Source organism: Nesoenas mayeri, assembly GCF_963082525.1.
Source record: "Nesoenas mayeri genome assembly, chromosome: 9".
Taxonomy (NCBI): Eukaryota; Metazoa; Chordata; class Aves; order Columbiformes; family Columbidae; genus Nesoenas; species Nesoenas mayeri.
Genome location: NC_137557.1, coordinates 7,615,546 through 7,630,798, shown reverse-complemented (window position 1 = coordinate 7,630,798; position 15,253 = coordinate 7,615,546).

Here is a 15,253-nt window from a genome sequence, read left to right as displayed (position 1 = left end):
AAACTGAGCCTGCTCAGTCTGTGTTTGCTGTTGTGTTCAGGCTTTTAACCAGACTGTGCAGGGGTACGTTGTGCTGCTGCTGAGAGCCAGCCGTGTTTCTCAAGCAAGCGTGTCCAAGTCCTGTGGCAGGAGCAAAAAGCGTGGCAATGTTTCTTCACTCAGACAAAGCAGGGCCGTTGCAGATGCCACAGAGATCAGTATTTGGTGTCTTGTGGCAACTCCTTTGCCACAGCTGGAAGTGGGCTGTGGAAAGCTGGGTGGGAGAAAAATCAGCATGTCTGTGCCAGGGAGCCCTTTTGTTTAAAGAAGTTGGGATTAATTTTTACTTGAAATGGCTGTTGGTGTGAGCTTACACAGTTACTGAAAAATTTGTAATGTTACCTTAAGGAACTGCTGTGCTGTGGTTGAGAGTAACAGGAATTTAGAATACTGTGAATAATAGAGAAAAATAAATAAAATAAATCCCACTCACACAAACAAACAACAAAAAATCCCTGAACAACCTGGCTGGTAGAAGGATTTCTGTTTCCAAACCTCAGTTGGGTGTCTTTTCATTGTGTTTCTCATTGCTCCATGTTCTGGGAGGGCTTGTTGTACCAGCACGGTGCTGCAGGATGCCTGGCAGACAAGCATTGTCTTTCTGGACCTGTTAACTTAGGCCAAAAGTCATGACAATTGTGACAAACCCAGCCAGACCTGAACTAGTCACCCTGGAGGAATTGGAGGTGCTGGTGTTGTTGGTCTGCAGCCTGGGGAACCTGCCCATGGCAGGGGTTGGGTTTCTCTAGCATAGCTGGACAAATGCCAAGGAGACAGAGGCACTGTTACTTAAGATGATCTAGAAAAATAGACTTTTTTTCCTCTTTCCTGAAAGCAGATCTCCCCTAAACGAACTCTCAGTACTTTAAAGAACACCTGACAATCAGCTTGGCTTTTGCAGCACACTGGGATTTAATGCTGAGTGAAGACTTGGTTCACTTTCGGTAGTTGTTTTTTCATTAGAAATGTGACAGAGAATTGCACTGTCAGTTCAGTAGGGAGAGAAATTAGACTAATCCTTTGGGAACTTTCCCATTTTTACTCCAAGATACTGCTTTATTAATAAAGCAGGAAAATAGGAGATTTCAGAATTTCTTTTACAAAAACGCTGATAAAATGAGCTTCCAACAACTTTTACTTTGAATGAAGAACGGATATGAATTAACCAAAATATTCATTCAGTAGTCTTGATTTTTGATGTGTATGGAAAAGGTAACAAATATGAACCTATCTCAAGACTAGAAACCTGAGCTGGAAAATTGCCTTTAAAAGAAAACTGCTTTGTTCTTCAGGTTATGGTTTCCAACCCACCAAGACTAATTAATAGCAGAAATGTGAATATGTGTTTGCGCTTCCCCACCCAGTTTCCTCTCATCTGTAGGTCTGACATCTGCTCCCGCTCAGCTGCTGTGGGCTAAAAATCTCTAGTTTTCCTCATGCTGTTTCTAGCACGTAGCTCTAAGCAGGCTTGACTGGCGACTTAGATGTTTAAAAGCTATTACTGTAGCCTATCTTCAGTTGTATTAATTGACAAAGTTTTTTGGTTCTTGCTAGTGTTTCACTGAGCCTCAGCTGCGTAAGGAGGAAATAAATGTCAGTGCCTTCTCTAGGACAGCAGGACTTTGTGAGCTTTCAGATGAACTGAGACACCCCTTGGGATTGCCTTACAGGCAGAAAAAAATCCCGCAGACTGCATATTAAACTTCCTATTTTTAACTTTATGTCAGGTTTAGAGAGCGTAGCAAGACAAGCCGATTTTCCCCTGAGGATTCAAGTTGAAATATCAGTCTGTCATTTCAGTTCACTACTTGGGGATAATTAATTACTGCTGTGGACAATTAATCATTTTAAATAATTTGTTTCTTGAGGAGGGCAGGGACAAATACAATATAAAAGTCTCCGGCTGACCCCACGTGAGGTCAAGCCAAGGCACTGTGATATGTTACATCTAACAGCTATTTGCTGCCCTGAGCCTTGGTGATTCAGAGTGGCTTTGGTGTCTGAGTTCCTTGGTCCTGTCCTTCATGGGTGAAACCATAACTCAGCTGGGATGGACAGTTTCTGACCAGTTTGTTCAGTAGCGGTTCCTGATTTGAGGCAACTGTGGAGAAATGTCAGCCTGTGGCAAGAGCCAGAAGAGCTCAGAACCATATGAATGGCTTGTTCCTGCTGTGCTGTGTGGGCAGTTGAGAATGAAAGGGCCTGGTGCCTCCTGGCTTTCTATTCCATCAGACCAGTCCATTTAGGAGGAGGTGTGGCAGCAGCTAAGGTTGGCTGAATATCCTTTGTAGGTGTGATTGTCTCTGGACTGAAAGATCTGAGTGCTTAAACTGTCTGATATTGGCTGCTGCCCTCCTACCTGTCATCTCATCTCCTACTGATTGCCAGATGTTCTGTGCATTGCAGAACCAGTGTCCTAATGACATGGGGAAAAAATGAGCATGATATCAGCTGCCTTTTCCCTAAGTTCAGCTGCGTTCTCTCTGTGGTCGTGGCAGGCCTCATTGCTGTGCTGTTTATCCCCAGCTTTATGAAAACAAGGGAGTTGAGTGATTCTTTTCCCAGGGCTATCAGCCATGCTATAGATTTGCTGGAAGAAAACATTAACCTTCAGAGACCCTTCCCCACAGCATCTCTGAATGTGTGCTTGATCTCAGCAGAAGCACCTTTCCACTAGTGCAAGTTTGATGGAGGTTTGTGCTGACTCACTCGTAATCTCATGGTAATTCTGAGCCCTGAGAATGTTTTTAAACATCACATCTGACACTTCTAGACCATGTTGTCAGAGCAGAGGTCACATGGGTTCGTGATGTCAGGGTTTTCGCTCTGAGCTTAGGACCACCTGCTCAGATTCTGCTGGTGTTGGACTCTGTGGAAGCTTTCCCCATTGCTCTTGCAAATATTTGCCAGGCTTTTCTGAATATACTTGCCATTGCTTCTCTACTAACTGCACTCAAGTGAAGGTCAGGCAGTGCTGAACCATTTTACATTTTCAATGGTCGTGAGTGCAGCTTTGACCCCGGAGCCTGGTGACTTTAGCTTGGGGAGGCTGCTGGAGGCAAGGGCGGTTTGGAAAAGTAGACTGGGAGGAGGAGAAGCACGAGTCCATTCCTGATTCAGCCAATGAGACATTTGTGTTGCAACAGGTAAAAGGAGAAAGGGGTGGAAAACTTTCCTGAAACTCTGGTGGCTCTAACTCTCCAGCAGGATGCTAGAAGAACATCTGTTTTCCTGGTTAATTATTGCATAGCCTCTGTTACTCCTTTTACAAACCCGTGAATTCTGTGAAAACATTTTAGAGTTTCTCAAGTTCTTTTACACACAACCCTCTAAACATCAGCTGTTGGGAACAGCTCGCGGGGCAATCCTTTTCTGTCAGGACATGCAGGGAGCAGCAAGCATTTGCACTGCTGGTGAGCCCAAGGATGAGGAAGGGAGGGAGGCAGACAGGCATGCTTAGAGTGCCTGCAGAGGTTTGTCAGGGTCAGATACTGCCCTTGATTCAGCATGGTTCATCTCACTGGTTTAATGGAGGATTTACCTATGGGTGAGGTAAAACCAGATTTTTTTTCTCATTGTATGTCTATCTTTTCTGACCTGCTTGTTCCTAAAGTATCAGGAGCTGTTGTATATACCAAATAAAATGGGGAAAAATAAAGGGTCAGTGAAGGCAGTAGTATAAAGACTTGTTTTGTAAGAGTAATGTTATAACTTATCTGATTTTTAGACCATTGGCCCAATTGAGCACTGGCCTGATTCAGCAGTGCAGCCTGTAGCTCCCAGCCGTTCATGTTATGAGCTCATCCCAGGTCTCCTACTGGGGAAAAACATCATGTCCCTCGAGTGAGAGAAACCAGGTGCTGGTGGTACTTACCCAATAGGCCTGCTGTACCTTTGGTTGCTTCTCTTTCCATCCTTAGGCCATGGTGCATGTGTTAACGTAAAGCTGCAAATCTTTCAATGAGTTTATTTACAGGACTTCCATAGATATGTACAGGGCAATTATTATATGTATTGATTTCCAATAAACAGATGTTTTAGAGCTAAGTGGAACATATTTTGGAAACATGTCAGATCAAGTAAGCTTTATAAATAAATCATAGCTGAGATACTTGCTATGAGACTATCTTATTCATAAGTTAGACTGCCTGGGGTCAAGCATACTTTCTCTAGGTTATTGTAAATGTGACAGAGAAAATAAGCCAGTTTTCTACCTATACTGTAACTTGTCTAGAAAACTGGAGCAGACTCTGTGGTGGGAAGGAGCACCAGCAAGTTGCTAGGTGTAAAGAAAGTAGTCAGATAATGTTGTCTTGACATTTTTCATGGAAATTTCTCTCTGGACTTATTAAGCAATACTTTATTTTCTCAGCCTGAGTCCCACAGGTTATGTCAGTGGTCAAATAAACTTTCTTCTCTCTCAGCTTGCTCTGTCCCCCGTTAACCTGGTTTTGTCCTAGTCTGGCCTCTATTAAGGAGAATTGTGATGGAGCTGTCTGATGGCTTAAATGTTCTCCACAAGTGCAGCCTGTTGTGCAGCGAAATCAATTGCGATGGATATTTGGGATTTTGGTGTCTAGGTGTTTGGAATTGTTTCCTGAGGAAGCACAGAGAATAAACATAGCGTGGAAGTGTGCTTCCAAGCGGAAGATCCCTCATCTCACAAGCACTTAAGTAGAAAATATGACCGTCTGCTTGCCCAGGCTTCTGTCACGTACCACGCAGCTGGTATCTTAACTCTCCTGAAGAATTCTTGGTAGACTGGTGCGGTGCTTTAGCATCTGACCTGAGTTAGAGGTGAAGTGTTCCATGACAAGGACAGTGTCGTAGCTGGGTCTTTGCTTCATTCATGCAGCAAAAGGCTGGTGCAGCTCCTCTTGCTGCAGATGACTCCCTTAGCCATGGCTGCTTTGCTGCTGGCTGCCTGGATTTTGCCCAGAGCCTACAAATACTGCTGAACACTGCAGCATGTTTTTTTCGTTCTGCACAGGACTGAGGAAAGCTGAGCTTTTACATAAGTAAAGTTTACTCCTGCATGCATGCAATCCCTAGTACTGGCTCTTACTCGAAGCTGGCAGATTTTGGCTCTAGCCCTCTGTTAATCAAATTCCTGAGTTCCTAGTTTGTTCTTTTTCCTGTCAAACCTTCACTGAGCTGAGTGGGCATTTAGCAGGAGTAAATCTGTAAGAAATGCTAATAGAGAGCAGCTGTTATTATCTTGAGAGGAACAACAATGTGAATTTTCCCTCAAGGTATTTGTGTTTCAAAACAGAGAGAAAATGTTTAGACAGTGGTGGGAAACTGAAGCATGTTTGGAGAGGGGGGATTGATTAAAACCACCTCTGCCTTAACAATCTGCCACTAGAGCAAACCAGGAGGAGCAGAGACCTCTCAGCCTAGCAGACATGCTTTCCTCCCATTGCTGGAAACCACATTGTACACCATGTTTATGAACTTCAAGTGCCATCTCAAAAGCTACATTTCTGCTGGGAAACTGTTTCAGAGCCTCCCTGTGCTGATCAAACCTTTGTGATTTCTAGGTTATATGTATTCTTGGCCATATTTATCTGCACTGTGCTCTGATGCTGTCCTATAAATACCTCAGGGATGATCATATTCCCTCTTGCATTTGGTTTTGCTCAGTTTAAATGGGCCAAGCTGCTTTAGTTTTTGTCGTGCGCAGCTCCATTGTCCGCAGATCCTGCTGACCCTGCTCTGTACCTGTTCCAGATGGACTTCATCTCACTCAAACACTGTAACGCAAGCAAGCCACCTTCTTTAAATATAAAAGCCTCTCAGATCGACAGGCTTAAAGATCAACATCTTGTCTGGCATAAGGCTAGAGTCTGCAAATTCAGCATTTGGACTGAAATAGTTTTTCATTTTTCACACATTTAAAAAAAATGCAGTATACACACTAAACAGATGATGCTCAGCAGGGCACTCTCTAAGCTGCTTTCTGTTGTGTATTGCTCTTGGTGATGGATGAAATTAGGCTTCAAGAGTCCCTGGCAACCTTTCTTCTGGATGTTGTATATCCAGATCTATGGCAGGGGATGGTTTTTTGTGGCTTCATTTTCAACTCTTGTGCCAGCACTTCTTAAAGTGCCTGTTAAGCTCTGCCAACCCCCAAAGAGGCTGAGGAATGTAGAAACATTTGGATCCAAATACCTTGAAGGGTTTATGAAGCTCAGATCCAGCTATGAGCCTGGCAAGTGCCAACTAATGGAAGCTGTCACAGTAGCTAAGATGTATGGTTCATTTTGTCCATTATATTTCTGACAGTGTCCAAGGGCCAGTGCTTCACAGGGACCTCTCAGAAAGCAGCAGCAGATCAATTGTGCTGTAGGAAAAGCATCTTCCTCACCTCCAAGATTTGGCTTATTCCCTAAAGCAGGAGTGTTATATTCCTTATAAAATGTGTCAGCTGGTACCTGTGGATGTTTTTTTCTGGTCAATAGATGATCCTTTTTGGATTTGTGCCATTCTATTCCAATATAAGGCATTGTCACAGTGAGTTTCAAAGGTTGTTATAGCTGAGTTGTGCAAGGTGAAAATATTGTGAATTTTGGAAATACTGGGATCCAGTTACAAGTCAGGATTCTTTGTATGTATGGATTACATGGAGAACATAGAACATAATCAGTGATGGCTGAGACTCTTATAGTACAAGTTTTTCTCTGGTCTTCTAATAGACAGTATTACATGAATTCATTAAGGCTTTATTAATATACTTAGTTCCACTTTGTTACTGAACCTTAAATTAAGCTCAAATAATTGGTAAAATAAAAGATTACCAGGAACATGGGAGTTAAATGAATCCTGGTACTTTTTTTTGGAATAAGTGTGGATGTGAATTAAGCAGCAGAGCAGCAGTTTTGAGGTGACTGGTTCCTGAAGCTGGTGTAAGCATGCTGTTAATTAACATTTTTTGCAGTGCTTTGAAAATGTAAATTGCTCCAGGAATGTTAAGTATTATTATTATTATGGCAGTCTTGAAGAGTAATAACTTAATCTATAAAATTATGAGCCTATTCTTCAGAATTACAAGTGGGACCATGATGTGGCTCCTAGAGTAGCAAACTGCAGTTCAGGACATTGGGTTCAGCTCTTGGGGCTTTTTAGTGAGGTGTCTCTGAGGTCAGCTCATGGCTGTTTGCTGCTCAATGATAAATGAATTGGAGGAAGAGTAAGGAAGATGAGGACAGGTCATTTGTAGAGAGCCATCCAGTTGCTCATTGAATTTGCACAAGCCAATGGTATTTGAAGTGTTACTTGTAAAAAGAGGCATTTGGGTGCAGGGAATTGAGAGGTGAGCTGTTTCTAAGGAGCAGCAAATCTGAAAAGGTGCTGGGCCACTGAATAGTCACTGGGACCAGAGCTCTCAGGATTTGAGTGATCCCTGTTCCCATTCATTGTGTCTGCGCTTAGGAGTGTGGGGATGAATATTAGAGAAAAGTCAGAGAATAAGATGAGAATGACTGGAAAATCTTGCTTATAATGAGAAGCTCCAGGAATGTGATTAATTTATCAAAGAGTGATTTGATTTGTCTGATATCTAAATGGAGAACAGCTTTTTAATGTCCAGCAGGATCCAGTGGTTGGAAATGAAAGGTGGGCACATTCTGACCAGAGATAAATCAAAGTTTAACCGTGAAGGTAATTAACATGGGAACAGTATCTGATACTGAGGATTATAGTGAACTCTCCATCACTAGAAATGTTAAAATAAAGATTGAATTATTTTCCACTTCAGCTTTCATGGGAATTGATTCAGGACTATTTCTTGGTCTGTGTTATGCAGCCTACCCAAACTGATAATAAGTGACCCTTATTTATTCATTCACTGTGTGGCTTTGGGCAGGTTTACTGGGGACATTGCAATTCTAAGCACTATCGATGAAGTCCCAGCTCCGGGGGACTGCAAAGGCAAAATTATGACTGAATTTGTCAGGGCCAAGATTTCTCCTGTGCTGACTTTCAATAGTAGTTAACGCTTCAAAGTCTATTCATTTCAGTTTCAGCAGCTCTGAAAATACAGCAGGCAGCTGGGAAAATGAGCATCCCCAGAACTGGGCGTTAAGAGGAGCAATGTCTTCAAATTTTGCCTTGTCCTTGCTGCGAGGATGAGGTTAGACATCTGAAAAACAGGAGTAATATTGACTATTATAACCCAAGGACATGTATGTGACCTAATGAACATTTGGAGCAAGTCTCACAGTAAGGTGCATGCAGTTAAACTTGTCCCCCCTGGCTCTGCTGAGTGTCTGACATTCACTGTGCTGCTTGACGCAGAGCGACTGAGCTGACCTGCTGTGTGGCCAGAAAGCACGAGTTCTGTCTTGCCACCAAAAAAAAAAGTCAGGATCTTGCATTTGTCTGTATCTTAAACTTTTCAAACTCTTGTGTAAAACCCAAGGAGAGGCTGTGTGGGTGATGCATCTGAGTGCTGCTCCAAGCTGGGCAGAGCAGGACTCTAAGCAGGTGCTGCTGCAGGAGGGAATGTGAGCATCACCTCTCCCTGCTTTTTGGTGGTTTTGTTTTTTTGTTCGGGTGTTTTTGGGGGTTGTTGTTTTGGTTTTGTGTGTATGTGTGGTGTGTTGCTTTTTTTGTGTGTGTGTTTTTGTTCTCTGTGTGTGTGTGGTGTGGTGGTTGTTGTTGTTGTTGTTGTTTTAACTATAAGCTTCATTTTTTAACAGCAATTCAATTGAAACACTAGCTGGAATGAACTGGCATTTCCCAACAGTGGCATTTTTACCTAAGCCGTTCTTGGTAACAGCAGAATGGTCCCTGGCCAAGGAGAGGACCCTTTAAGGCTTGCTGCCTCTCATAGGGATGGAGAGGATTAGGGGCAGGTATGCTGGGCAGGGATGAGAAGGTTGTGCCTTGTGTTAGTGTGCAGGTTCCTCAGTGCACAGTAAAAGGATAATGGGGATTTGTGTTCTTGAGGTTTCCTTGGTCTGCCTGAACTTATCTGTGGCATCAGGATATCTGCTAAGTGAGGGACATTGCTGTTACTGCACTCTGGTGGGGTATGGTAAAGAACTATTCGTCACCAGAAGATGACAGTATCAGAACAAGAGCCCTTCTACACAAAATGCTTATATTTGCATACAAACTGCCTAACCTACTATAAATGGATACATCTTGCATATATGGATAACCTAAGCATGGCTAGTCACTCCAAATGAACAGGCATCAAAATTTGACCTATCCAAAGTCACACATTGAAGCAGGAAGCAAAAGCCAAGAATAGATTCAGGGTCCTGAACTTCCCCAACCTCTAGAATAGGAGCCAAATTTCATGTCTCACTTGTAATTATGGTCAAAGCCTGGGCTGGAAATGAGAAGCACTGATTTCTGTTTCTGCTCTGCAGTAGATTTACTGTATGACCTTGGAGGAAAATGTCCTTCTGTGTCTCAGTTTACCTCCCCACTAATGGAGACAATTGTATTTGTATGCAGTAAGTTTTAATGGACTTGGTTTCTGCACCTACTGAAGTTAATGGCTCTCCTTGCTGTGGAAGGAAGACTGGATGCACTATTTGTAGAGCATCTGTATGAAAGGATGTTGCTGAAGTGAGACAGATTATTTGTTTTAACATGTGGGCCCAGATAATAGCCATATTTATTTGAGAATTGATTTCTTACATGCATAGTAAGAGAGAACAATTCAGTCTTGAACAACAGCTGCCTCAACCCTGTTTGCACTGCTGCTGTGTGCAGATGTGGTCTCACCTGGCCTGGGTGCTGCTGGAGCACTGGGAGACTTGAAGATTTGTAGGAAATCCAAGACTCAAATCTGTCAAGAAATCACCAAGCCAGATGAGCACTAAACCTTGATGCTAAATCCATGGTTGTAGTGAACAAACAGTGTGTGGAGAGTTCCTGGCTGAGCGGGGCTCTGTTTTGTGCCTTATTTTCATAATTAGGAAAATCAGCCTATGTAATCCAAGCTAGTTGTTTTTCCAAGTATACGGAAATGAGACAACTACTTGCAAAGATAAAGCTGACACTGACTCAGCGTGGGTTCGAAATGATCAGCTAGAAAAGTTAGCAGTCCCAGCACCATGGCAATGAGTGCAGCATTGCTTCTTGCTCTTCATTCTCTCCTGTGCATTGCAGGGGCCTGTGTGGGTCTTCCAAAATCCGAGCTAATATTGCAAAGTGTATCTGATGTGTTTCCTGGTAACTGTTTTCACCAAGTGCAAGTGGAACAATGTTTCTCTGTTCTTCTGTTAGTAGATGAAGTCTAAGCACTACTGTCAGTTTATGCCTTTTGTAATGATTCTTTGTTTCCTAGGCCAAGGGGAAATAAATCACCATTGATCTGCTGACCAAACAGAAGTCTGTTCAAGTAAATTATGCTACAAAGTCTCTTTCTGTGCATTTTACTTTGAAGTTAAAAGGCACTATTTTGATGTATCTAGGTTGGTGGTGTGTCAATGTGTTAATATTTCCACAATATTAGTACTGGGAATCCCTGGACTGATCACTCATTGATAAATACCTGGTTTCCAATCACTTATTGATGAATATTTGGTTGACTGTGGTTGCCTGATAGAGATGTGTGGTTACATCCAAACCTCCATTGTTTCTCTAGCTTGTCAGTAACTGCAATAGCTTCCTTTGAGATTTTACTAGGTGAACAATTGCATGCTAAAGACAGCCTCCATCCCAAAAAGCTTAGACTTGAAGATGAAAGGAGATTTAAGTCTTCAAAGTTCCTGGATCAAATAATGGTCGAGATGCTTTGTTTTCCATCCCTCCTGTCCAGGAGGAAGGATAGGATCGCTGGCTTGCCATTATGAAACTTTACGCATTCACATACACCCTCACCAACCAGTTTTTTGATTCTAAAATTATTTTCTCATAAAATTGCCCTTGATCTTCAGCCTGAGACTGATGCATATTTATCATGCTTCCTCTGTACTTTCTTGTCACTTGACTTTACCAAATCCCAGTCCTGGTCTTGAGTTAATAATACAAAGCACAAGCTGCAGCCAGAACAAGGATGAGGGCTGGAAGGATTCTCTTGCTTTGTCTCTGTTCTACTTTCAGCACCAGATGTGTAAGAGGGCATCATTTTGTTGCCTGCTAATGGAGACATCCAGTGGGATGCAACCTGTGCTTAGTTAAATCCTTCCAGCTCCAAGACAGCTGGTTGACTTTCACTGCACAGCTAGCAGAGGTCCTCTGCAGGCAAGCAATAAGTGGCGAGTTCCTCAGGGTCCTTCTGCCCCCAGATCCTTTCCAGATATATATCCCTATGACACTGCAAAGTAGAGGCCAACTCTTAGCCGGTGTTAATTGTCACAGCTCTGCCACCTCATTCAGTATTCCCTCACAAAGGACTTGTGCCCTGCTGTTCAGAAACAGCCAAGAGAAATCAAGACAACTCCCAGTCTCCAGAGCCACACTGGGGAAATCGGGCATCATGAATCTCATACCTCAGCCCAAGGGTGCTGACAGACTCACAGCTGGTTTCCTCTGAAAGGATTCCTCTTTTCCCTGAGAAACAGAGCACAACGCAGGATGGCATTGCATCTCCAGGCCCCGGGGGTTTATAATTCAGCAATTCATTGCACCATGCACCATAATTCCGAGGACTATTAAGACAGCACAGCAAGCTGGGGGAGAGGCTCTTGGGAAGAGCTGTAAAATGGCAGCATGTTTCACACTCTGTCCTTGGATGTGAGTCATGGAGACCTCCGTATGCTGAGGGTAATGCATATTTGTATTCAGATGATTTCCCAAGCTCTGTTGTTGAATGTTGGGGAAGAAAATGTGTTTACTGTTGTTTCCAAGCAGGGACAAAGTGCAGGGTGGTCTATCAAGCTGCTTTCTAAAAGCTGCTCTTAGAAATGTGGTTTTTGGGCTATTTTGCTTGTTCTCTGCTTGCACAGACACAGTCAGAGGTCTCTGTGCTTTCTTCCACCTACTGTTGGTGTGAGACAAAACATGATCCTTTGCACAGGTCTCAGCAGAAGGCCTAGTTATGGTTGAACAGGTGGATTTCTACTTGCTCATCTTTATAACTTAGATACTTTTGATGTGTGCTAGACATGAAGCATATTCAGGCACAAGAGCCTTCCAGAGTGTTTTATGATTTTGGTGTTGTTTTGGTGTGTGTGGTTATGTTTTTATTTATTTTTTTGTGTATGTGGTTTTGTCTTTAAATAAAACTGCAAAATAGGGATTTACTATGGCTTAGACAGGGGCATGACAAGTCCTTTGCTATCTGACCTGCCTGTGTCAGGGCCCTGGCATCTTGTCTTCTGGGGATGAAAGAAAAATGTCCCACATGAGGTGTGCTGCCAAGCTGTCAGCCAGAAGTTGCTGCATGAGTGTCCTCTACTCTGCTTCTTTGCATTGCACTGTGGTGGTGCCCCGGTGGAGCTTCTCTTCCTGCCAAACCTTCTCAAGAGATGCTGAAGGAGCAGGGAGGTCTCTGAAGGCATGGAGGGCCCTTTATGTCATCAGGTTTATCCATTGACACAGCACATTCTTTTAAGATGTGGTGACGATTCAGGTCTGATATTGAATGAGATGCTTCATTTAGTGCTGTGGGTCAGCTGTTGACTGCTGGCTGAGAGCACAGCTAAGGCCACTTCACTGAATTCACCAGCTGTGTCAGTTAAATGATGACTGCATGCTTCATCAGAAGCTGCTGCTTTTTGAAAGCCATAGAAGCTAACATCCCCACTGGGAAGACTATTTCTGAGCTTTTTCTGCAGAGCAGGTGTGAATTTTAAAGAAGTAGGGTCATCTTTAGTTAAGTGCCCTCAGCATTAATCAGTTACCAATATTTCAGCTTCCTTCCCTGTTGCTTTTGGAGATACCTGACATCCATCAAATAAAGCAGCCTCCAGATGGCCCCAACATATGGTCCATGTCTCGGAATAGCTGAAATCTAAATGCTGGCCTCCTTGGGAAGCTGCAGCCCCTTGCTGAGTCTCAGCATCCAAGGGAGATGCCTGCTGCTTTAATCAATGTGTGTTCTGTTTTTTTCTGCTTTGTCATAGTCATAATAATAAGCAAGTCTCACTTTGGCATCCCTAGCTGCAAGAACCTTTCTGTGCTTGAAATACTAAATGCCTGTCAGTCCCTTTCCTCTTGTCTTTTCCCTTGTCACTAGGACCCTACTGATCCTCTCAATCCTGACAGTGCTAATTACCCTTCTATTCCCTCCTGCTATTGCTGCCTTTTGTACCTTCTTCTAATCTTTTATTTGTATAAATCACCAAGGGTGAAGGAAGAGTAAATATCAATAAAGCAATCAAGCTGCTTCTAATGTTTCTAAGGGCTGCCCAGGCTCCTACCTAGGGAATGGCAGTTAGTGATGGCACTTATTGGTCTGTCCCACTTTGTACCAAAGTTTGTCTTGGTCTGTCATCTCTTCATTGCTATGTCCTTGATGTGTTTAGCATTGTGATATGGCACAGCAATTTCTGAGCCTTCTGGGATATGCCTCAAATCTCATGCTTTCTTAAATCTTCTACCTGCTGTTGATGCTGTAGTGCTACCATGCCTAGGAGTGGCACAGCATTAGTGCTGGGAGATAGGCAGCAGCCATGGGAAAGTTGTCTTGCAGCTTGTAGTCACCATTTTCCTTGTCCCTGTTGAAACCTGTTTGGAGGTAAAATTTCCAGAGGATGATGTACTTCTGTAGCTCCTGCTCTCTGTCAAAGTAGCAAGTCGCTTAAAAATAAGTTAAATTACTGGAGCTGGACAGAAAACAGTGCCTGTACAAAAACTTCACATGGAAACCTTCCAACAATTCTGTAAATATATTTATAAGGCAAAAATATGGTCTTCATTTGAAAGTGGCAGATGTGACTAAGCATGTGATGGTGTGGCCACACTTAATATACATAAGTAATTATGACTTGTACCTATTTGCGTTGTGTGCAGAAGTATTTGACAAAAGCTTACCTAAGTTAGAATTTCAGTTAAAATTCCCATTGATGAAAAGGCCCATCTCTGCAAATAAAAGAAAAAAAAAATGAGGAGGAGTTGTTACTGCAGTGGTAGATTTCTGACATTCTTCAAGGTTCATAAATTTTTCAAAGTTTACCTTGTGAGCGAGGGAACTTTGTGTTGCAGATTTTTAGAGGCTGAACAACTTGCTTGGGACTCCAGCATCCAGGTCCCTAATGGCCTTGACCTGCTGAACTCTGCACAGGATCATTTTTACAGAGCTGCATTCACACACCCTCCAGACTCTGAGATTGCCATTCAAATGGTGCAGTCTGCTGGTATGAGATCTAGCCTTGTGTACTTGTCTGCAGCTCAATTAATTTAGCCTGTGGCATCCTCTCAGAACACCATGGCTTTTTATCTAGCTTGGTGGTAGTTCTCTGCCCTGTGTTTGAAAACCAAGGCAGATGTTCCCCAGGCTGTACCTTTAATTTTAAGTTTTTGAAAGTGGAGATGAGAATGATATTCTGCAATGATAGTGTTTGTGGTGAGCCTATATGAAGTGATGATGCACATTAGTAGGTGTGTGGGACAGGGCACTTGACATTTGGGGGCCATAGTAGTTGTCTGTGGGCCTCATTCGATGTCATATTTTTAATGACTTCACTTACTTTCTGAGATGAAAGATCAGTAATCTCGATTATCTGTCATCACTTTATCCACTAGAGAGTAACTGTGCCTCAGGTGCAGGCACTGGGGTGTCTCTGTGTGGAGCAGCAGGGCTGGAAACTGCCACAGGACTGTGCAGATGTGGTTGCTTGGCTTTGGAAATGCCTTTTTACCTGGAAGTATCCCAGTGACATTTGTGTGAGTACGAGGCACTAAGCTCCGTGGGTCTGCATGGATCGTTACCTTTGTGCTGTCAACACCTGGGCAAGTTTGGCTTCAAGGAGCCTCTCCTTAGGTGTGGGGGGCAGCAGGACTGGCAGGGTGGCTGCTGAAGGAGGCCAGGAAGGTGTCCGGAATGTCTCTGTGTCCCCAGTCCCATATTCTGCCTGTACCTGAATACCCACTTGCTGCTCCCAAATATTCCATCCCTTCCCTTTCCCCCTATCTCTTAAAACTCAGTCACACCTTTTTACCCTGCACCACATTGTTGGCAGCAGAGTTGCATAAGTATCTTATTTACAATGTGCTGGTGCCCTCTCATCAGTGATCAGTGGGAACTGCAGTAAGCATGGGCAGCCTGGCGCTTCCCTTGCACCTTGTCATACCAGTTGCAGTTCTCTGTCTT